Here is a 22,793-nt window from a genome sequence, read left to right as displayed (position 1 = left end):
TAGTGAAACGTCTTCATTGATTACTCAGCAAGTCCAGTTGTTTTTAGATTGACCTATACTAGATATACCATGATCTGGATGAATGAAAATCTTCATAGTCAGATTTTTTTATATTCAATTTTGAAATCTGACATAGGGCTAGACATATTGTCAGTTTCCCAGCTGCCCTGCACTTTAGGATGGAACTACTTTCTGGCAGGCTGTTATTTCTCCTACTTAATGTAACTGAATGTGTCTCAGTGGGACTTGGCTTTTACTATTGAGTGCTGTTCTTCGATCTACCAGGGAGCTGTTATCTTGTGTTAGGGAATTTTATTGAAAGTAAAAACATTACATAAAATTATATAAACATTTCAGAAACAGAAAACATTATTAAACCAACATTCATTTAATGAAAGTAATTTCCCTTGTCATTAAATTCTATTTTGTTTCTGCCTGGCACCACCACTTTCCTCACCCTTCCTTTTCACTTGGAATTTTGGGGTACTCTCCTAACCATCCAGGTCAATCTCAATTGACCTGGGTCCCCCCCCCCTCTTGACTCAAAACCTCTTCCCCACTCACTTTTCCCTCTTTCCTGTTTCCTGTTTCCTCTTTCTATTCCTTTTCCCCAATGCCCTAGCCTTCCTCTCTCTCTCTTCCTCCATCAACCTCTCTTCCTCAGCCAGATCTCCCCAGCTCTTACCTTCTGGCAGAACAAACCTATTGCCTGTTGCTACCACTATTTTTGAGGAGGTGTCTTTCTTTTTAATGGAGGCTTTCTTTCCCACCACTGTCCACTTCTCCTCTCTTCTTGGCTGACTGGCCCTCTGCTCGCCCTTCTCCTTGGGTAACTTCCCTGCTGCCCTACCCACCACCTTACTACATGGGGCACTGGATTCCGGCTGTACAACCTCCCTCTCTGATCCCGCCACTTCAGATGTTGGGGCACCCTCCTCCACAATCTCCATTCCCTGGCTAAATTCCTCCTGTAAATTAGGGCAATCTCTAACAATGTTGTGCCGGGAATCATGGCAAGAACGGTGGGCATATCCCAACTTCAGGCACAAATTGCAGTGGATTTCCTGGCATTCTTTACTGGGGTGCCCAGTTTCACCACAGAGGGCGCACTTCACCACTGGGCATTTAGCTGCAAAGTGCCTGTTTGAGCCACACCTGAAACACACCCTGGGTTGACCGGGATAGAAGCAAACCCCCCTGTCCTTACCAATAAAGAAGGAATTGGGAAGGTGTTTGGGAAAGGGAAATTCATGTGCAGTTTGACCTGTACCTTCCACCCTCCTATCCAGAAACCCTCCTCATCATACAGTGGGGTAAGGGGGGACAGGACAGTGCATTGCCTCTTTAGCCAGACCATCACATCTTCAAACAGTCTCTTCCCCTCCCAAACACCTCTCCTTCCTTGTGCCTCTTCACTCTCACTATTTACAGGAGGATTCCCTGCACCCTCTGTGACACTGCTTTTACCAGCTACGTTCTCTCTTACTGCAGCGTCACATACAGTTTTATTATTCAGGGGTGCAGCCATGTTAGTACTCTCTGCAGCCTTGTCACACTGCACACTTGCACCTGACACACTGGCACCAGGCACACTCACTGCACTGGGCATGCTCACACCAGCTACACTTACAGCATTTATATTGCCATTAGTATGGCCACTAGTGCTGGGCACTGAAACAGTCTCTGGGACCGGGGAATCCGCACACAAAAGCCCCACATTGCCACTCCCAGGAATCACAGTCTCTTTAGAAAAGGAAAAGACTTAAAGCAACTTTTTCAGTTCATTTTCCTCCATTTCCTGGAAACTCTTTTGATTATGACAAACCTCTTTCCAGGACTGTATAACTGCCAGAACCCTGGTAATGTTATTCTCAATATCCTCCAAGTCATTAGACATGAAAACAATTTTCCTTATGGATTTAGATCTCCCAGTCACTTTAAGAGCACTCAGTCCAGCCACCATGTTACTAATACTCCCCTCTAAATTATTCCTTTTCTCCTCCAAGACTTTAATGTTTCTCAGGGCCCTGATTTCTTGGCTGTGATTGGGCCCAGTTGAGCTCACAGTCTCTCAGCACCTCCTCAGCCACCTCCATAGCCACACAGCATGCGGTCTCAGCACTCTCCATGGCTTCCTCACAGCCTGCAGCACTTCCTTCCTGGCTTGCCTCTGATCTGCAACTCTCTGCAGCAGAACTGACACTTCCCACAGCAGAACTGCAACTCTCTGCAGTAACTTGGGCTTGGTCATCCAAGGCATTCACTTGCTTGGGAGACTTCATAACAGATGGAGTACTGCATGTAGAGGTACTTTCTCCTTCCTTGCTGTCACTTGTAGCCATGGCCACCACCTACTTTCGCACCTGAACATTTTCAACTGCTGCTGCCAAACCGGGAGCAGCAGTCCTCCCCAAGCGGGTCCTCATCTTCTTCCTTGTTTTTTTTGGAGGCATTTGTGGGGGAAAAGCAGTTTGCTCCCCCAGACCCAAAATGGGCCTGGGAAAAAACTCACAGCCTGGAGCTCTCAGCAATGAAGTTGTTAGGGAGCTGCTATCTGGTTACCATTCCCATTGTTCTATTGTTAGGCTGCTGGGGGGGGAGGGAGGGGGTTATATCACTCCAACTTGCAGTGCAGCAGTAAAGAGTGACTGAAGTTTAACAGAGCATGAGTGACATGACTGGGGGCAGCTGGGAAACTGACAATATGTCTAGTTCCATGTCAGATTTCAAAATTAAATATAAAAAAATCTGTTTGCTCTTTTGAAAAATGGATTTCAGTGCAGATTTCTGCTGGAGCAGCACTATTAATGAATGCATTTTGAAAATAACATGTTTTGCCATGACAGTATCCCTTTAACTGTTATTTAGAGGAAGGAGAACTCTCACAATCTTTGCAGATTACCTATTTGATTTTGTTGTCATAGGGTAGGGATGAGAAGCATATTTAACTTTTTTAACTTGTAAGAGTTAAAGTGGTAAGTTGCACCAATGTTTTTTTTTTTTTTTAAATATTCTTTGGGGCCACAGTTTTTTTTTAACTTGTAAGGGGGGCCCTGAACAACTGCGAAAATTCACCAAACTGCATTGAAGTCTATGGGCGCATTGAGGTGCTTCAAACATTTTTTTCACCCATTGGAGTCTATTGGCGTAATTTTTGCTGCGAATCTTTGCAAAAATTTCGCTCATCACTAGTATCTAGTGGTTTGTGTCTCAAAACACAGTGTTTGCCTCCATTCCTTGCCTCCATGCTCTTGGCCTCTTTAGAGCCCCCTCTTTGAACAACCCACAGTGCCAGTTTCTTTCAGAACACCAGAAATTTCACAAACAGAAATACAATCACACACCCTAACCTTATACCATTGGGTAGCCTCCAAGCAGTCTTTAAGCCATTAGGTATTCATTTGGGGTTCCTTTATGCACCTTCTCTATGCCATGTGTGATCAGCTTTATTGGGTTGTCAGATGTATTACAGTACAAGACCAATTCAATATGTACAGGTAATTCTGAGAATGGAATGGAATTGTTAACCACACTGGCCCACACTGTCAGACCAGTGCAATCTTCTGTCTGTCAAGGGCATAATCATCTTTTATTTTTTCTGCAAAGACCCACTGGTCTTTGCAGAAAAAAAGTAAAAAATGATTATGCCCTTGGACTTTGTATTGTACCAAATATATATATCCTCCAGTTTCCTGCATGCATACAATCAGAGGAACCAGATACAACTAATTAGATATATACTTATACTTTTATAACACAAACAAACAAATTCAACCATTCAACAAAAGAGCAAGGGGAAAATGATAGTCATCCCTACACTAGAAATTATACTCACCTATATAAGAACAAAACTCATTAAAATATAGTCAGAAGTAATGAAATTGTATTGGTGCTGGCCGTTTAATTCTAACCTCCCATGTGCACATGTTGTGACCAGCACTTTGTTTAAGCCAAGGATTTTTAGTAGAGATCCAATGGCTGGGTCTCTTTAATTTCCTATTATTTTTTCAATCACAATCTAATTCTCAGATATTTTAATCTACATGATGAAGGGTTCAAGGTAAGTGCACAACATACACAATTATCGGTAATGTTTGTTGTAGCTCTGTAACTTGTAGCAAATCTGATGTTTGGATCCCATTTTATAACTAAATAAACCAGAACAAGATGATTGTTTGTTAGTTTTTGGGTTACAGTGTAAGGCATGGAGGCCCTTTTTGAGAATAGCTTATAACATTTTTGATGGTATAAATGAATAGTAGAGAGAAACTAAAATGGAAACAATTGTTCTTGAATAGAGGCTGCTGAAATAACAGATTATAGCAGAGTGTTCTGTTTCTGTCTGTTATTTCTGTTCTTTTCCCAAGAATGAAAATGATGATAATTAGGATATATTTTATTCAAACCATCTTAATGACCCAACATTTCCATTTTAGAGAAAAAAGAAAAAGATATTGTGGATTGAATAAACAAAATGACAGAATTACGAGGGACTATTGAAAGAAAATTATGATCAAGAACTTCAAAATTGCTGTTAATTATAATTATGCCATTGCTTATTAGAAACCTCCTCATCCATTCTGATGTCCGTATATCCCCTGTACTTCTGCTACTCTTGCTTTTCTGCTCTGAACATGTACATGCTTATAAATATGGTGTATAAAGTCCAATAAACTTGCTTTCTTAATACCAACTTGCCCTGATCGTTTCTACATCCATTCAGTTAAAGCAATCATCATTATATGTCAGTCAGGTCAAACTGCACAGACTGTCAAATAAGATTTTTTACATTGGGAAGCAAATTTGGTATCACACAAAATCCGACTCATAATATTGAAAGGTGAATTGCAACTTTGTTCTGACAGTCCAAGTTGAATTGAATAGTTTATTTTGCATCCAGCTTGAAAGTGTGGTTTTAAGATATTGATCAATGTAACTGGTTCTGACAGGTAAACAATGGAGACAATAGTGAGTGAACTATTCCAAATTGATATCCTTCAGAGAATATCTTTTTATCCAAGTTGGTGCTAAATGCCAAATACTAAAAATATCAACCCAACCTTCTTATGTGTGTGTTTGTATGCATAGTTTTTTATTTACATGCATATACTGTATTAAGCCCTTGAATTCACATAACTCTGGTGAAACAAGGGGTCTCCAGGTCAGTAGCAGGTCCTTGCAAAATCTGGAACGAGAAAATATTTTTAATGTGTGTAGCTGTCTTTTTGCTGTTAGTGACCATTTAAACCTTAAAAATGGTTACTCAGTGAATCAGTAATACTTCATAAACCAGTGACACATACAGTGAACAAGCAAGTGGACACAAATCCTTGTTAAAGTGTTCCATCAGCTTTCTAATGCCTTTCTGGGTGAGTATTTAACCATCCCAGCCTGGGGGATTCTTCAGACCTAAGAACCACCTCTGCTCACTAGTTGTTTTCACTACATGAGTGATCTCAGAGCTCTGACTTTCTTTTCACCCTGCATACAAATTTAACTAGGAGCCATATCTACGATGTTGTAAATGAGGCAATAGGACTATCTTGATCAGTTGGTTCTTATCTACAATTCAGTTGAAGAGGGAATTATATTTTGGGTAGTTTACGCTTCACAGTGGTACATAAGCATTTAAGAGGCTTACACGTTTTTCTAAAGGTTCTGCAATATTGGTTGTTTATTATTTATTTCACATAGCAGAAACAAAAGCAAACCCAATTACATGTAGAGCAGATAGAGCTTCTGTATTTTCCAGTAGAACTTAGTAACTTAAAACGTGCTTCTAAACACTGCTTTAAAGGAGAACTAAACCCTAACAATGAATATGGCTAGAAATAACATATTTTAAATACTGAACTTATTAAACCAGCCTAAATGTTCAGAATCAATAGTAGTAAGGATCCAGGCATTTAAAATTGTCCCAGCAGTGTTCCATCTTGGATTTTGTTTGGTGTGTCTGAGACCCTTACATGCTCAGTGTGCTTTGAGCAGCTATTGGGAAGATACGTTTAGGGGTCATCGCAATTCATCAAGCAGAAAATGAGGTTGGCCTGTCATGTAAGGTGATGCCACAGGGCTGAATATTACATTCTCTTGCTAATTGTGCTTGTGTGTGATTGGCTTAGCTGACATGTACCAATAATTATGTACTGAGCCTCAGCCTTATATTGTGACATATATATCATATATATTCAGTATCTTGTGCGTTGGTCCCTAAGCTCAGTAACTGAGAGCAGCACAGAGCATGTGCAGTGAAACAGCAGAAAAAAAGGCTTAGATGTTCTCTGCTAAAGGGCTGTGGTTGCCTTGGGCTGGTACAGTAGCCCAATTATAATGTACAATATTCCTGGCCTACTTCTTTAGTAGAGCTGTAGCATAAAAACTATGTGCAGAACCTTTATATGAAGCATTCCAACTTACAGGTAAATTATTTTACAGTATATATGTGTGTGTGTGTGTGTGTGTGTGTGTGTGTGTGTGTGTGTGTGTGTGTGTGACTTCTTGTCATACTGAAGAAAGCTTTCTCTCCCTCATGATTCTCTTTGGTTACTAGCCATTGCAGAAAAACAGATGTATTATTACAACAGTGTAACAATTACAACAGAATATGTGGTTATTATTAGATTGCATTGTTGATTTTGGATAATGCTTCAGCCAAAGTGGCCAGAAATGTGGCACATCTTAGGCTATGGGCACATGAGCTGCTTTTCTCCACCTCAGGCTCAATCCATGGTGCTTCCATCTGCTCATCTATTTCTTTGCACTGACAGGTACAGTATCAGCCTGCATGCAGACAAACTAAATGGATATTGGCATGAAAATTCATCATTTCACTTTTCTGCGCTGATACCATCTCAGTGTGTTTGCACTCAAGCTAACACTGTGCTTATCAGTGCAAAGGAACAGCTGAGCATGGTAGGGCATCACATTCTCTCTGTCTGAAGGGAAATAGGGGCAGAGAAAAGCTGAGGGTGCACCTCATGCCACATTTGCCACATTTCTTTCCGAGTAGTCTCTGAACTCTGCTTCCCACTGCACTGGGGCTGTTACTTATAAATCTTCTTCAAGCTATAGTAGAAATCATTTTTCATTGTGACAAAAAGTAGACATTGTTTTCTTGTGAACAAGTATGAGATTACATTGGTCCCAGTTCTATTCATAATTTTTCATGCACTTTGCAATATTTGTGACACTTTGTGGTTGTGCTGAGCATATAGACTTGGTGCTTTATTAATGCACAATAACTATAAATAAAAGCAAAGATTTGGACTTATTCAAGCATGCATTATAATCCTTTTCATATGGGTTGAGGCAAGATAAAACTAATAAATATGCCTCCTTGCTTTTATGTCCTTTACCAGGTACAAAAGTAACCATGATAGCAAATGTATTGTTTATTAATCAAAGGACTGTTAGCTACTACTGCGGTTGCGTCTTATAGGTCATGCTCAGGGGTGTAACTACAGATGAAGCAGACCCTGCGGCTGCAGGGGGACCCAGGAGGTATAGGGGCCCCTTGAGACCCTAATTCATATATAAGTTCAATAAAAATTGGTAAGACAGGTCAACCTCTATACATTTTGGGGGCCTGGAAAATAATTTGCTGCGGGGCCCATTAATATCCAGTTACAGCACTCTCCATGCTATGGGGAAAGTAATAATTTACCACCACTGCCTTAAGGGGCAAGAAAAACCCCACATAATTTAACTCTAAACCACCCATTGGCATATAGCATATACCTGTCCAACCCAAACTGCTTTAATTATCTCTCGCTGTTTAAGGTCAGTATAAGGGGAATAATAGTTAAAAACCAGTGATGTGCAGGTCTCCCAAAGCCAGGAATTACATATGTGCAAAATGTTGATCAGATATGAAATATATTATCATTGCATACTGGTACATTTGTCTTTGCTGTTTCTTTCTTTTTTGTCTTGATGAGTGATTATTTATGCAAACTACTCCATTTCATGACAAAACCTCAGACATTGTTCCAATAGTCAGTAAGTAAAGCTCTTGATCAGATCTTGACAGAGCAAAAGAAGAGTGGAATGGGTCAAAAACTCATTTTTTTGCTTCCAACTTACTATGTCAGGAAAGCTCATACCATGTTGCCAAAACTTCTATATTATCATGAAAGGCACATATATTTAAACAGATTTACTGCCTTTCAGTACAAATCTGAGCAGATTCAATTTGCAAACAACATTTCTTGGTTAATCTCATGGAAAATCTATTGGCGTATGTGGGGCATCTGGAACTGATTTAGGATAAAAGCTTTTTCTCATTGAGACCATATTTATATATATATATATATGATATTTTTTATTCAAGAGCACATGAGAACAGAAGAGTCAGCAATGATTGTGTTCCCCTTATTGTGTTTTGTGCTTGGGACCACAGATAGGTTCCTTCCACATGCTGATTTGTGGCACAGCTGTATAAATTCTTTAGGGTAAGGGCACACCTGGCGATTCAGGGAGATTTAGTCGCCTGGCGACTAATCGCCTCTTTGGGGAGACTAATCTCCCCTAACGCCTTCCCTATGTCTTCCGCCGGCTATTAAGTAAAGTCGCCTGCGGCATGGCACACGTGGCGCTTCATATTCCGAAGTCACCCGAAGTTTCCACGTGAGGCATCTTGGTGACTAATCTGGGGGAGATTAGTCGCCCCAAAGAAGAGGCGATTAGGCGTCAGATGACTAAATCTCCCCCAAACGCCAGGTGTGCCCTACCCCTTCGGATGGTATGTGAAGTGGTCAGACAAATAAATATAAAATATTTATATAAATATATAAAAAAATAAAGCAGAGAGATAATAAACAAATAAATTCAAGGGCACTTCAAACAATATCCTAAGTGAAGTATCACCATAGATATTATACAAAAGATATAATGGAATGCATCATGATTAAAGGATTAGAAGTTAATAGTTTGGTAAGAAGGTCATTTAGCTCTATCATAGGATTAGACTCTTGTTTTCACTTCTCTTTAATTAACATGGGAAGTACTGTACAATTAGACAATATGGCCAATTTTGCTGCCATTCCTGTGCTGCCTTAAGCCTCCTACTTGAGAGTGTGGGGCTCCTGTTTCTTCCTGAGGATTCTGCTCCATTCTTTATGACCCACTCATAGCTAAGCATCCTGTTAAAAACTGTTCTCTAGGTTCCTTGTTATGTGTAGGCACACGTAACATTTAATGCGGGGGCTATTTGCTCACCTTGCCTCAGGGCTTCAATGTTGCTGGAAATATCTACAATGTATATGTTTACTGCTTGTTGGCTTTAAAAAAAGAAAACAATGTGATGTGTGAACAAACGTTTTTTTCATATTCACAAGCATGGTGAAATGATTTCCTCTTTAGTGATGTCTGTCAAATCACAGATGAAATTAACATCCAGCAATGCAAGTAGGTGCCCATGTTTTCTATAGATATATAAAAAGAACACAAGCAACCTACATTTCAATACCAATACTGGGGAGACAGCCTGGCCGCTTAAAATGCACCAATGCCAGTGAATCGTAATATATTTAATCTCTCTCTCTGCATGCCTACTGTTCACAGCTGCTGACTACTATATTTTTTAGATGAATGTGACATGACACAGTCAGGACCTTTGTAGATAAGACATTCATTTTATGCATTGACGCATGTATGTACATAGGAAGTTGTGTGTTTATAGGAAAGAGCAAATATGGAAACAAGATATTTTTAAAGTAAAATAAGGGCAAAGACATTCAAACTCTTCCAGCCATGATAATGTGACAATGAGTCATATAGCAATTAAATTGGAAGTTGTTAGTGGAATTTTAAAATAGTGTTTTGTGTTAATCACATTGCAATGTAAATGTGACGTGACATAGGAGAATGAAAAAATACACCTGGAAATATCTAACGCTCAGCATCACAAAGATTGTCGAATCACATAACAGCTGCTTTCTATGCTCTACAGACAATCACAAGTCCCCATGTGACTTTTCATTAGTAACATTCTTCAGTGGGTTAAAAAACTAGAAACATAAACTATATATAAATATATATAAATATACTGGCCTTTAAAAATAGGTTTCCATTAATCATCAGCTTGATTTTAAAATGGGGGATTCTACTATGATTTTTTTCCAGCCGTTCTAAGTTCCCCCAAGGCATGACAAGGGTCATTTCATTTATAGATTGTGAGCTGATATCTGGAAAATTCATTTTGATGGGAAATATATTTCATCAGGTTCCTCTCCTATTCTCGCTTATACAGCAGTGCAGGAGGGATCATTTACAAACATAGATGCTAAAGTACCACATAAGGTTCCAGTTCTCCTTCTCCTGCAATAAAACAAATTATCTATCAGATGCTTTTTGCCTGTCTGTGCCACTGAAATCAACTTAAAGGCACAGTGTATAGAAGAGGAATTAGAGCCTATGGGGCAAATTAACTAACCTCCGAATATTCGCCAGCGACCAATTTGCTCACATCGCAACACTTCACCAGACGTAGATTTGCCAGGACACCGCTAATTCACTAAAATCCAAAGTTGCGTCCAGGGCACAGAATGCTGGCAAAGTACCTCTAGCGTTATTGCGGCAAGCGAAGCGAAGTTGCGCTAGCATTGGCTAATTTGCATACGGCAGGAAGTTAAAGTTGAATGGACGTATAAGTTGCAGCAAATACATTACACTACACAAGCCCAGGGAACCTTCATAAAATAAAATAAAGTTTTTATATTGCCCTACACATGAGCCCAGTGTATAGTTTATGTGGTTTATGTTAGAAAATGTAGGGGGGAAGCCGGGTACCCCAGAAAAAATGTATGATCTTTTGTAGCCTATCACCCTGAAAAATGAAAAGTCGCCAGCGGTTTCAACTATTTTTTGAGGAAGTCCTATCTACTCTATTGCACTTCGCCTGGTCTGAGGTGGCGAAGTCAAGTCTGGCGCAAGAGGTAAAGTTCAGTAAAATACGCATCTTCGTGAATTTGCGAAGTAACGCTCTTTTGCCAGAGCAAAACTTCACCTTGCGTAAGAGTGCGAAGTAGCGCTAGAGTCTATCTCCTTCACTAGAGAAGTTACACCAGTGACCCTTAGTAAATCGGCAAAGTACCGAAATTATGTCACGCGCTGGAAAATTTTGCCAGCATTAGTCACTTCACCCTTTAGTAAGTTTGCCCCTATGTGAGATGCACAAAGAGTTTCAGGAGTATGTTTAATGCATTTAATAAAGATTATATTTTAAGCGACATCCTGCCTTGTGTCCTGGAGTGCAATTGTGGAAATCTTCAGTCTTTGTGGCATATTTTTGGGGCTTATGCACCCGGACGACTGATTTAAACAGGTAAAAGCTATTTACATTTCTCTTTAAATGATGTTCTGAAAGTTTTTGACAAATGGAGGTTAATTCCAAAGAGACTCATTTTTCTGCAGTGTCGGGTCTGGATAATATTTACCCGTGCTTTGAGCTGGTGCACTTTGTTTTGTATGAGGAATTAATGCAACACTGGTTCCAAAGTTTTTCTCTATATTTAATAATGTAGAAGTAATGAAATACATTCTATGAAACTATTTTGTTGTTTACTGTTCAAAGAAGCAGCCGTTATGCAGAAGCTCCACCATTGCTCATTATACATAACCTCAATTAATTTTGGCTTTAATGAACCCTTCCATTACAATGAAATGAAAAAAAAAGTGTGGAGTTTAACCACATAAGTTTTATTATGTTAAATAGTAACCAACGTGCCCCAGTCTGATGTTGTTTGCTTTGACATGTTTATTGAAGCATGTGTTCCCTTATGCATAAAAGAGCTAAAGGAAGACGGGTCGCTGGACTTGCAGCGCTAGCAGATTTCTTAATTATAGATGGCCTTGTAAGGGTGCATGCTGGGTAACACACGTGTTTTTATTTTTTACAAGAATCAATAATAATATCTCATTAACTCCTTACAGTCACACCATTTGTACAGCTCCGGTGGCAGTGACTGATAGAACAGATGCATCAATACATTGCAAGAGCGGCTTTCAGAATAAGCATGCCTTCTCTTAAATATATTGTACGCATTTTTCGATATTTTTTACGCAAAACCTTCAATAATCATGAACAATTTACATGAAGTAACATCCAGTCGTAACAGAAAAAGGAACGATTGCAACTGTAGGACAGCGTTTATAGAAAATGAAGGCTAAAGAAGATGGAGTCAATGGAATGGGTTGCATCATGGGAAAGTGTGTACAGTAGAGTAAAATGAAATCAACTTAAAGGCACAGTGTATAGAAGAGGAATTAGAGCCTATGGGGCAAATTCACTAACCTCCGAATATTCGCCAGCGACCAATTTGCTCACATCGCAACACTTCCACAAAAAAATCCGCATCTTCGTGAATTTGCGAAGTAACGCTCTTTTGCCAGAGCAAAACTTCACCTTGCGTAAGAGTGCGAAGTAGCGCTAGAGTCAATCTCCTTCACTAGCGAAGTTACACCAGTGACCCTTAGTAAATCGGCAAAGTACCGAAATGATGTCACACGCTGGAAAATTTTGCCAGCATTTGTCACTTCACCCTTTAGTAAGTTTGCCCCTATGTGAGATGCACAAAGAGTTTCAAGAGTATGTTTAATGCATTTAATAAAGATTATATTTTAAGGGACATCCTGCCTTGTGTCCTGGAGTGCAATTGTGGAAATCTTTAGTCTTTGTGGCATATTTTTGGGGCTTATGCACCCGGACGAAAAAGGAACGATTGCAACTGTAGGACAGCGTTTATAGAAAATGAAGGCTAAAGAAGATGGAGTCAATGGAATGGGTTGCATCATGGGAAAGTGTGTACAGTAGAGTAAAATGAAATGAGTGAGTTGTAACTCAGTAACTGCACGTGGATTATATATTCTCGAGTATTATAAAAGGTATTTTGCTTTGTGCACTTTCAGAGTTGATTCTCTTTCCTTCTCTCTGTAAGCCTCATTCATAATCAGTGTGGCAGTCATGGAGAATTTGTAAAAAAAAAACTTTCACAAAGCACAATGGGGGTCATTTATAAACTTTGTGGATGGCAGATTGGTTTGCAAAGTGAATTTATTTGCCCTGCGCATGGTTATATTTATAAAGCGGAATAAGGGCGTGCAAACGAATTGCACATTTTTTTTTCACAATTTGAATGTCTATAGCAGCTTTTTAAATATGTCACAATTCGCAAATTGCTAATATTTATGCACACATTCTGTGACTCAATTACGCCACAACTTTAGTGGCGGATAAAATATTCGCAAAACAGTTTTGCAAACTGTGAATTTAAGTTACTGTCAATGCTATTTTCGCGCACGACAACCGTGCACATTGGGTGCGCTCGCGCAAACTCCCGTCTCATTTGCGCGCCATTTGCGAAAATTTATTCACACTGCGAATTTGCAAAAACCGGAAAGACGGGCAGAGCAGTGCAATATATTAGCGTTCAGGAAAAAACATTATAAATGACCCCCAATGTTTTTTACACGTATCACCATGCCTAAATGTGTGCAGGGGTTTTCACTCTAGAACAGAGCACAAAGAGCTGTGCATTTATCTTAACTATAGTGCTGCCTGTGTGCAACTGTATTCATGAAGAGTGAGCTTGGGGTGTGACAGTGTAGCCCCCTTGAGTGCCCTCTCACTTCATTCAAACATTCAAGCTACGGAGCACCAACAGCTGAAAGATGTGCAGAGTTCGCTTGTGGGGTTGACAGGTGACATAAATTTTAGGTGGAAAATCCCTTACATTATCTATGAAACCTATTCCTTCCTATTTAAGTGGCGGCAGAATAGGGTTTCTAGTCTCAACTGTCATAAGTGTCAGCTGGTGCTTAGAATTATGATGGAAATAGTTCAGAGAAGGATTTCTAACTGAAAAAAAAATTTGAATAAAAAAAGTTTTACATCCAATGTGTCCTATGTTTGATTATTACAGAGTATAATATAATCTTTCAAATCAAATTCAAATTCAATTTAGCTCAGGTAAAAGTATTATTAGTAAGATGTAAACAAAGCCTGTGATCAATGTACTTTACCCTATGGTAACTACTTTGGCATTAGACCTTGCTGATAGCAGAACAATCGTACTCTTGTTCTTTTAATACTTAGGGGCATATTTATCAAAGTTTTAAAGAGACAGTACTTCAAAAAAATTCTACCTTCGAATTTAAACGTTTTTTTCAACTTCAAATCAAAGTTGGACTATTCCATGGTCGAAGTACCCAAACATTACTTCGAAATTCAACGTTTTTAACTTTGAACCTTCACTTTAACCTTTGATAAATCTGCCCCTTAATGTTTTTAGAAGCCTGAAGCCATATTGCTCCATATTATGGAAATATCTCTTATTTATAAAGTCCCTTAGTCCCATGCTAAAATGCTGTTGGGAAGAATACTGCAGTCTTAGTAAAGGCTCACTTCTGTGAAATGATTAACTTGAGAAAGCGCCATACTAATGGCCTAAATTTATGTAAATGAGACTATTTTAGTTCAGTAGTTATTAACTTTGTAGGTCATGCTGTTAATAGTGGAACTTGCAATACCAATCAGCTGTGGGTACCACGTAACCTTTTGGGAATATAAAGTTACTCAATGGTAACTTTGAGACAGTTTATTATATCACTAACAACGTTACTGGATTTATTTTCTTTTTTTTTTATTTAGGGGCAATAAAAGATATTGTCTATATGACAATAGAACACAGAGAGCCAAGCAAGCTCTAGAAGTATAATATGACCATGTAACAAAGAACGTGAAGAATGTCATTTTAGCGAGTGCCATACATGCAGACGTGATGCAGCCCTGGCAGGTGGTTCCCATCAAAGTGTTGCTGTCATCAAGTCAAGCTTTCTGGTAACAAAATGAGTCACAAAGAATCCCATGTAATGGTTCTGTAATGTTAAAGAGGATTATACCAAAGAACAGGGATGTGGACTGCGGCCAAATGAATTCCGAATGGAACCCTTTCTTCTGCCCGCAGTTTGTCTTTCCTAATTGCGCTATGTTTCCATATAAGCACTAGATACTCATGCTAATAAAACTAAAACAATGCCTGCATGATCACAAATATGTACTTAAAGTTGTTTTCTGGATCTACGTTGTTGCACAATGTAGTAATAAATATTGTACATATTTAATTGAGTGAATCGTCCCAGTCAGTAGTGATGGACGAATTTGTCCCTTTTCGCTTCACCACAAAATTCGCAAATTTCGGGGGTAATTCACGAAAGCCGGATCTTGTCGTCGGCTCCCATTAAAGTCGATGGGCGTCCGTTAATCGTCGCCGGCGTCTAAATTGTTGCTTAATTTGTTTTTTCTGCAAATTCGCTAATTTTTTCACAAAACCTGGAAATTCGCGCCTGGCATATATATTTGCCCATCACTAATATACTGCTCTTTTGTTTCTATTTTTCTTGCTATATTAGTATTTATAAAATTTAACACATTTTACCATGCAAAGTTTAGGGGAAAACGCAAAAGTTTTACAAACACAAAAGTTTTACAGCGACACCAAGAGGTAACAGTCCTGGGTTAAAGGGTATGTCAATATTCTATTTTATTTTTTGTACATTTCTTATTTGTGCTCATACTTAGGGGCACATTTACTAAGGGTCGAATATCGAGGGTTAATTAACCCTCGCTATTCGACCATCAAAGTAAAATCCTTTGACTTCGAATATCGAAGTCAAAGGATTTACCGCATTTACTTCGATCGAACGATCGAAGGAAAAATCTTTCAATCGAACGATTAAATTTTACATTTTAATCCATCAATCAAACGATTTTCCTTCGAACAGAAATTGCTTAGAAAGCCTATGGGTAAGTTCCCCATAGGCTAACATTGGTGCTCGATAGGTTTTAGGTGGTGAAGTAGGTAGTCAAAGTTTTTTTAAAGAGACAGTACTTTGACTATCGAATGGTCGAACGATTTTTAGTTTCGAATAGTTCGAATCAATGTCAAAGTCGTAGTCGAAGGTCGAAGTAGGCAATTTCGATGGTCGAAGAAGTTTTTTTCATTCTAATCCTTCTCTCGAGCTTAGTAAATGTGCCCCTAAATGTAGTGATGCGAAACGGCGTCTTGTTTTTGATGCGTCGGTGTCCAAAAAAATGGACGAATTTTCGCTCCGGTTTCGTGAATTTATTAGCCGGCGGCGAATTGCGGGAATTCACCGCAAATTTTCGCCTGCCGAATAAATTCACCCATCACTAACTAAATGTATCCAGTTTTTAGATACTTGCATATTTGAAAACTGCTATGGACTTTTACATTTGCTTTTCTAATCTTTCTTATTCCCCTATTAACCCTGTGCAGAAACCCGTAGAGTCCTTTATATATTTTAACTTCTCTGATATGGCCTAGACATGTACTTTTAAGGTTGGAGCCTCTTTATCCTGTTCCCAGTTCCTAGCCTGATACTGGTATAAAAGTCATTTACTGATGGGGGCAGGGTGCAAAGTGCAAGCCTCCATGTTTTCCCACTTTGTACCCAGATGCACCATCAGTGGCTGGTGGACCTGCACTTCCTCAATGAATACAGCATGTGGTGGGCAGAGGACTGTAGTTGTCCATTTTACTGCCCCCTAACATGCACTTCTTTTGGGTGCAGAGTGCAGCAAGTCCACAGACACAAGTCATATTGGAATGAGCTCTAAAGAGCTCAGTTTTACTTTTAATGCTTAGCACTTGCCTCTGGGGTCTTCTTAAATTAACCCTAGAGTATTTAAGCAATAAGAGGTAAACAGCATTGTTAGAGGACATCATGTTAGAAAATTCATTATTAGCAGAAGAAATAATTTAGACTGCCATTAGTTTTTATTAGACTATACATCAAACTGTATAGTATTAATTCAGTCAAACTACTTGCCTATTCAATCCAACTCAGACACTGTAGCTTTGTTCTGACAGCCTTAGAACCAACACATACCCCGACCTCATAACCAGGTTCTGTTGATAGTCTTACCAGAATTCAGAACTTTTTGGGAAGTGTAGTAAAAGCCAATGGAATCAAAAGCTGACAAATTATCAATGAAATAAATACAATTTGCACCAGTTCTAGTAACCAATAGCAACCAATGCTGATAGCATTTATTACTCACCTGCCTCATAAAAGAAAATATAATTCTAAGCAACTTTGCAATATACATTACTTAATAGTGATGGGCGAATTTGCGCTTCATCAAAAAATTCGCGAATTTTGAGAAACGGCGAATAATTCGCGAAACGGCGTCTCGTTTTTGACAGTGGCGCCAGTTTTTGACGGCGGCACCCGTTTTTGATGCCGGCGTCCATTTTTTCGAAAATTTTTGCCGCGAATTTTCACGGGCGTTTCGCAAATTTATTCGCTGGCATCGAATCGCGCAAATTCGCAGCGAATTCGCGCCTGGCGAATAAATTCGCCCATCACTATTACTTAACAGTTTTCGGTGGTTTTTAAGTTATTTGTATATGTATTGCTGTTGAAAGCAGTGTTTGTCTGTCCCTTTCTATTAGCGAAACAATGCCGGTGTCCTATAGCAACCAATCAGTCATTTGATTATATTTTTTATTTTATCTTTTAACTTTTATTAAGCTAAAAAGAATGAATAGATGATTGGTTATTGTGATTAACTGTACTGAACAAAATTAGCAAATACTGTACATTGGTTGAGGGGCCTTGAATTTGTGTTGCACGTTTATGTAGATATTGCACAGCACCCTTATGATTAATGGTGCTAGGCCATTCCTTTCATGAACAAGAATTCTTCTATATCCAGTCCACTTCTCATAGGAAAGAACAATCATTGTTTTCTATGTTAAATAGTTGTAGCCTCTCTAGGAACAAATAATAACCTTTCTCTGAGGGTCAAATAAAAAGAAAGGCAACACAAATACATCAAAGCAACAGGGGGAGCAGACTTTAAGCTGCTTCACTTTGTCATTGGTTGAACAGCAGCCAAAACATTTCAGCCAGGCGGCTATTAATGCAAGCTTTGTAGGAGAGCACGAGACATCCCATCTGTAGAGCTGCCGAGAACTGTTGATATGTTCAGAATGGAACAGGGCTCTTATGCAAAAAAATTCCTCTGCAGAGCTACCTGTTTATGGGCACAAATGTCCCCTGCAAATAATAAGGGTCTGCAGATGTTCTCTAATAAGTAGACCAGTCCTCCAGAAATGGGCAACAGTGACCTTCATATGAATGAAGACTATTGACCTTCAAATGGAGCAGCAATGTATTTTCCCTCTGTTGATTATTCGCTGCTGATAGAGCCAGTGCATATAGAAACTACTGAGTGAAACTTCGCACCCACTCCCAGCACTTCTCGGAGGATTATTACTAGCGACAAACTGACAATAAAAACACATTTTTATTTATTAGAGAGTGTCTGGCTTTACAGAGTGCTGAACTCATGCTTTTTGAGATACAGCGATGTTCTGCCACATACAGATCGGACTTTCTTTTTGGAGATTCAAATATACTGCATAAGCCAGATGACAAAGGAATTAAATTAGGCTCCTATGGCCATAGCAGTGTTGCCCCTATACTGCTTTGAACCAGGCAGGCTGTGTTAATAGCTATTGCCTAACTCAGTAAGGGCTGTCAGGCTCTCAAATGTCTGAAAACTGCTCAGAGAAATAGAATTGTTCATAAAGTGCTATTATCTTTGAATGTGTTAAAGCTCTTTGTACAGCAATGTCATGGGACTGGAATTGACTAGACATAAATGTATGTTTTTCTGTCCATCAAACTCATATAGAATAGTATGGCTTAGGGGTGGTTCACCTTTTAGTTAACATTTAGTAAGTTTAGTAAGGGCTAATTCTAAGCATCTTTTCAATTAGCCTTCATTTTTTATCTTTTTATAGTTATTAAATTATTTAAATTTTTCCTCTTCTGACTCTTTATTTTTTTTTTTGCTCATCTTTCTATTCAGGCCTCTCCTATTCATATTCCAAACTGGGGAGCTGCTGAATAAAAAGCTAAATAACTCAAAAAACACATATAATAAAAACCAGTTGGAAATTGTCTCAAAATATCTATCTCCACATCTAAATAGTTAATGCAAGCGTGAAGAATTGCCTACTTTTTGACATTGGCCATGTGAAAAGAGAGGCATAACACTATCTTAACCTTAAAAATGAATATAAATAAATGTATTATTTTTACTTCTGTCTGTGCTGATGGGACTATCCCCATTCCCTTAGGTTCATAGAATCATGCAACACATCCCTTTCATTGTGCAATGAAGGAATCTTGCTTTCCATAGTGGGTGGTACTAAATTTCCTTGGAAAGCAGAGGGACTTTATGTCCCAGAATCCACCACTCCACAATGGAATAAGGTGAAGGAGGGATTCAATGATTCTGTAAACCTATTGGAGGTTGAGAAATAGAATCAGGTATGTATGTGTTTAAAAAATAAATGTATATTTATGAAATCAGACAGTGTTTATGCACTTTCTTTTTTTACAAAAGCCCAACTGAATGAGCTAATTTCAAAAAGGGGGAGGGCTGATTTGCCCTCAGTGGTGTAACTATAGAGGAAGCAGCCCCTGTGGTAGCAGGGGCCCCAACCGTGGAGTCAGCTTCCTCTATAGCTGCTCACTGCATATTTGTGCACCCGTTACCTGCGATGACAGGTGCATGTGCGCTTGTGCAAGCGGGGAGAACTAGGGAAGTTGCAGTCAGCGCCAGGTCCCTTCAAACATTATTGGCCGGGGGAGCTTAGTGCTTGGGTAGGTTAAATATACTGTATATACTGGTTCTTCTTGTTTGTTGTCATGGTACATCAATAATGCCTAATGGCAGGCCCGGACTGGCAATCTGTGGGTTCTGGCAAATGCCAGAGGGGCTGCCATAAGGTGCCATAGAAAGTCAGTATTTAGTGGGCTGGTGGGGGCTGTTTGGGCCTCTGTGTACCTGAAATGGCAGGGCCTATTTTAATTCTCAGTCCGGACCTGCCTAATGGAATACTGCAGCTTGAAAAGGGGGAAACAGTATTTCAACAAATAAGCTTTTATTTAAAAATGATATAGTGTAGTGTGCTCTGGATAGTGTCTGGTTTTGTAATAAGCAAAAAGTGGCAATCCAAAGACTTTGTGGTTTTGGTTTCTGAGCACGGACAAGAGCGATGGGCCCCAAGTGGAGCCCTATAAAGCAGCATGCTAAATTATGTGATTATTTAATAGCAGTAGGGTGACATGCTATGGGAAGGGGTCTGTCTGGGCCAGAAGAGATATAATATGTGAAGATACGGACAACAAGAAATATCTATGTTGTCAAACTTGTGATTACTGAAATACAACAAAAAAAAACCCCAAAACAATCAAAGGCTTGTACGGTGTATGGCAGCAAAGTAAAAGCTTCTGAAGGGCCACCGATTGACATTCTATAAGCTGTAGTACAGAGTCTATAATAGCTTATTTCTCATCATCATCATCATTTATTTATATAGCGCTGTCAAGATACGCAGTGCTTTACTGCAGTTATAGCAAACAGGGAATAAATGGTGGATAACAAACAAGGATTACAGAGTACAATAGGGTTAGAAGGACCTAGAGATTAGAGTTTACAAACTAAAAGGTTAGGGTACAATTGAGACATTAGGATTATATAAACATTTTGTCATTTTTGATACAGCAATGATTAATTAAGGTACATTGAATAAGCCTCTTTAAACAGATGGGTCTTTAAGGAGCACTTGGAAGTTTGGAAAGAAGGAGAAAGTCTGACAGCTTGTGGCAGAGAGTTCCAGAGAAAAGCAGAAGCCCGAGAGAAGTCTTGTAGACGAGAATGGGCAGAAGTGATCAGAGGAGAAGTGAGGCGAAGATCAGAAGCAGAGCGTAGGTTTCGTGAAGGAGTGTATTTGGCGATTAGAGTTGAAATATAGGGAGGGGTTTCTTTATTAAGGGCCTTGAATGTGAGTGTAAGTAATTTGAATTTGATTCTAGAAGAGATTGGGAGCCAGTGAAGGGACATACATATGGGAGCAGCTGATGTTGAGCGGCGAGCTAGATGAATGCGTCTAGCAGCCGTGTTTAGAACAGATTGGAGTTGTGAAAGGTGACTTGTTGGAATACCTGTGAGGAGTAAGTTGCAGTAATCAAGGCGGGAGATGATGAGAGACTGAATCAGTGTTTTCGTTGATTCTGAACTGAGATAGGGTCGTATTCGAGCAATGTTGCGCAGTTGAATACAGCAAGATTTTGCAAGTGTTTGAATGTGTGGTGAAAAAGACAGATGAGAGTCTAAGATAACTCCTAGGCAGTGTGCCTGTGTGGTGGAATGAAAGGTGGTGTTGTTTACGGTGAGTGATATCTGAGGGACAGGTGATGATCTTGGAGGAAATATAATGAGTTCTGTTTTAGAAAGGTTCAGTTTCAGGTGGCGCTGTGACATCCAGGAGGAGACAGCAGAGAGACAGTCTGTGACTTGGGAAAGGACAGAATTAGAAAGATCAGGAGTAGACAAGTAGAGTTGGATGTCATCAGCATAAAGGTGATACTGAAGTCCAAATGGCTTTTAAACTTTAAATAAAAATATTTAGGGCAACTTGCACTGGAAAAAATGTTAAATCATATACCATTACATAAGGGTTTATGTATTTTTTAAAATTGTGCTGCAATACAAATCCAATTCATCTGTCATGCCAAAATGCAAAACACTACCAGCAGTTGCTTGGTAGCGATGGACGAATTTCTCCCGTTTCGCCAAAAAATTTGTGAATTTCCCGGAAAATTCGCAAAACTGCAAAAAATTTACAGGAAAATCGTGAAATCTAAAAGTTTCACGATACAACTTGAAATTCGAACGTTTTCACAAAAAAATCTTGAAATTGGAAAGTTTTCACGGAAAATCGGAAATTGACACTCGCATCCAAGCTGACGATGGCGTTAAAGTCAATGGGCGTCCGAATAGCGTTGACACGCTCCCATTTTGATGCCAGTTACTTTTCGGATGCACATCCAAATAATTTTGAATTTTCGTGGGAGATTTGCGAATTTATTTGCCGGCGGCATAATGCAGAAATTCGCCACAAATTCGTGGCAGGCAAATTTATTCGCCCATGACTATTGCTTGGTGTAGTAGTCCGAAAACGAGAAAGAATACACTGATAGTAACATTATTACCATTATTTACAAACATCTGTAAAGTGTAAACACATTATGTAGCACTGTACAACAGAAAGGTGCATACGTTATTAGAGCATCATCCTCTTCATCATTTCTAAAGGATATTGCTCATCAGTTAAATTCACAAGAGATGCTGCAGGCTTATTCTTCTAGTGAGTGGTGAAGACCCTAATACCTCTGTAATATTAGGAATCTCACACTGCCACCTTGTGGTCAACTAAGATTTAATATCCTCGGTTTATTGAATGTTTATTTAAACACACACATTTATTCTGCCCCAGGAGCTGATATTGCACCTGGGCCAGAAGGTTTGTAGCTATGCCACTGCTTAGTTTGCCCTGATGTGATGGTCATTCGTTGTGCATATTCATGGTCACTCAAAGTTTAAAGGGATGGTTGACCTTTAAGTTAACTTTTACTGGGTGTTATAAAATGGCTAATTCTAAGCAACTTTTAAATTGGTCTTCATTTTGCTTTTTTATAGTTTTTTAATAATTTTCCTTTTTCTTCTGACTCTCTCCAAATTATCTCCGTCTATAAACAAATGATCTGTAAGGCAACAAATGTATTATTGATACTATTTTATTACTCATATTTCTATTCAAGCCCTCTCCTATTTATATTTCCTTCAAATCAGTGCATGGTTGTTAGGGCATTGCAACCATATTGCTGAAATTGCAACTGGAGAGCTGCTGAAT

The 22,793-nt window shown here is 39.2% G+C and overlaps 1 protein-coding gene across 2 annotated transcripts in view; it reads right to left on the bottom strand.

The window, feature by feature from the left end:
• fgf12.S (fibroblast growth factor 12 S homeolog) overlaps positions 1-22,793 on the bottom strand; it is a 231,793-nt gene that overhangs the window by 101,121 nt on the left and 107,879 nt on the right. The window lies entirely within an intron of this gene.

Source organism: Xenopus laevis, chromosome 5S (assembly GCF_017654675.1).
Source record: "Xenopus laevis strain J_2021 chromosome 5S, Xenopus_laevis_v10.1, whole genome shotgun sequence".
NCBI lineage: Eukaryota > Metazoa > Chordata > Amphibia > Anura > Pipidae > Xenopus > Xenopus laevis.
Note: the sequence above shows the minus strand (reverse complement) of the source record. Positions and strands in the feature narration are given on the sequence as shown.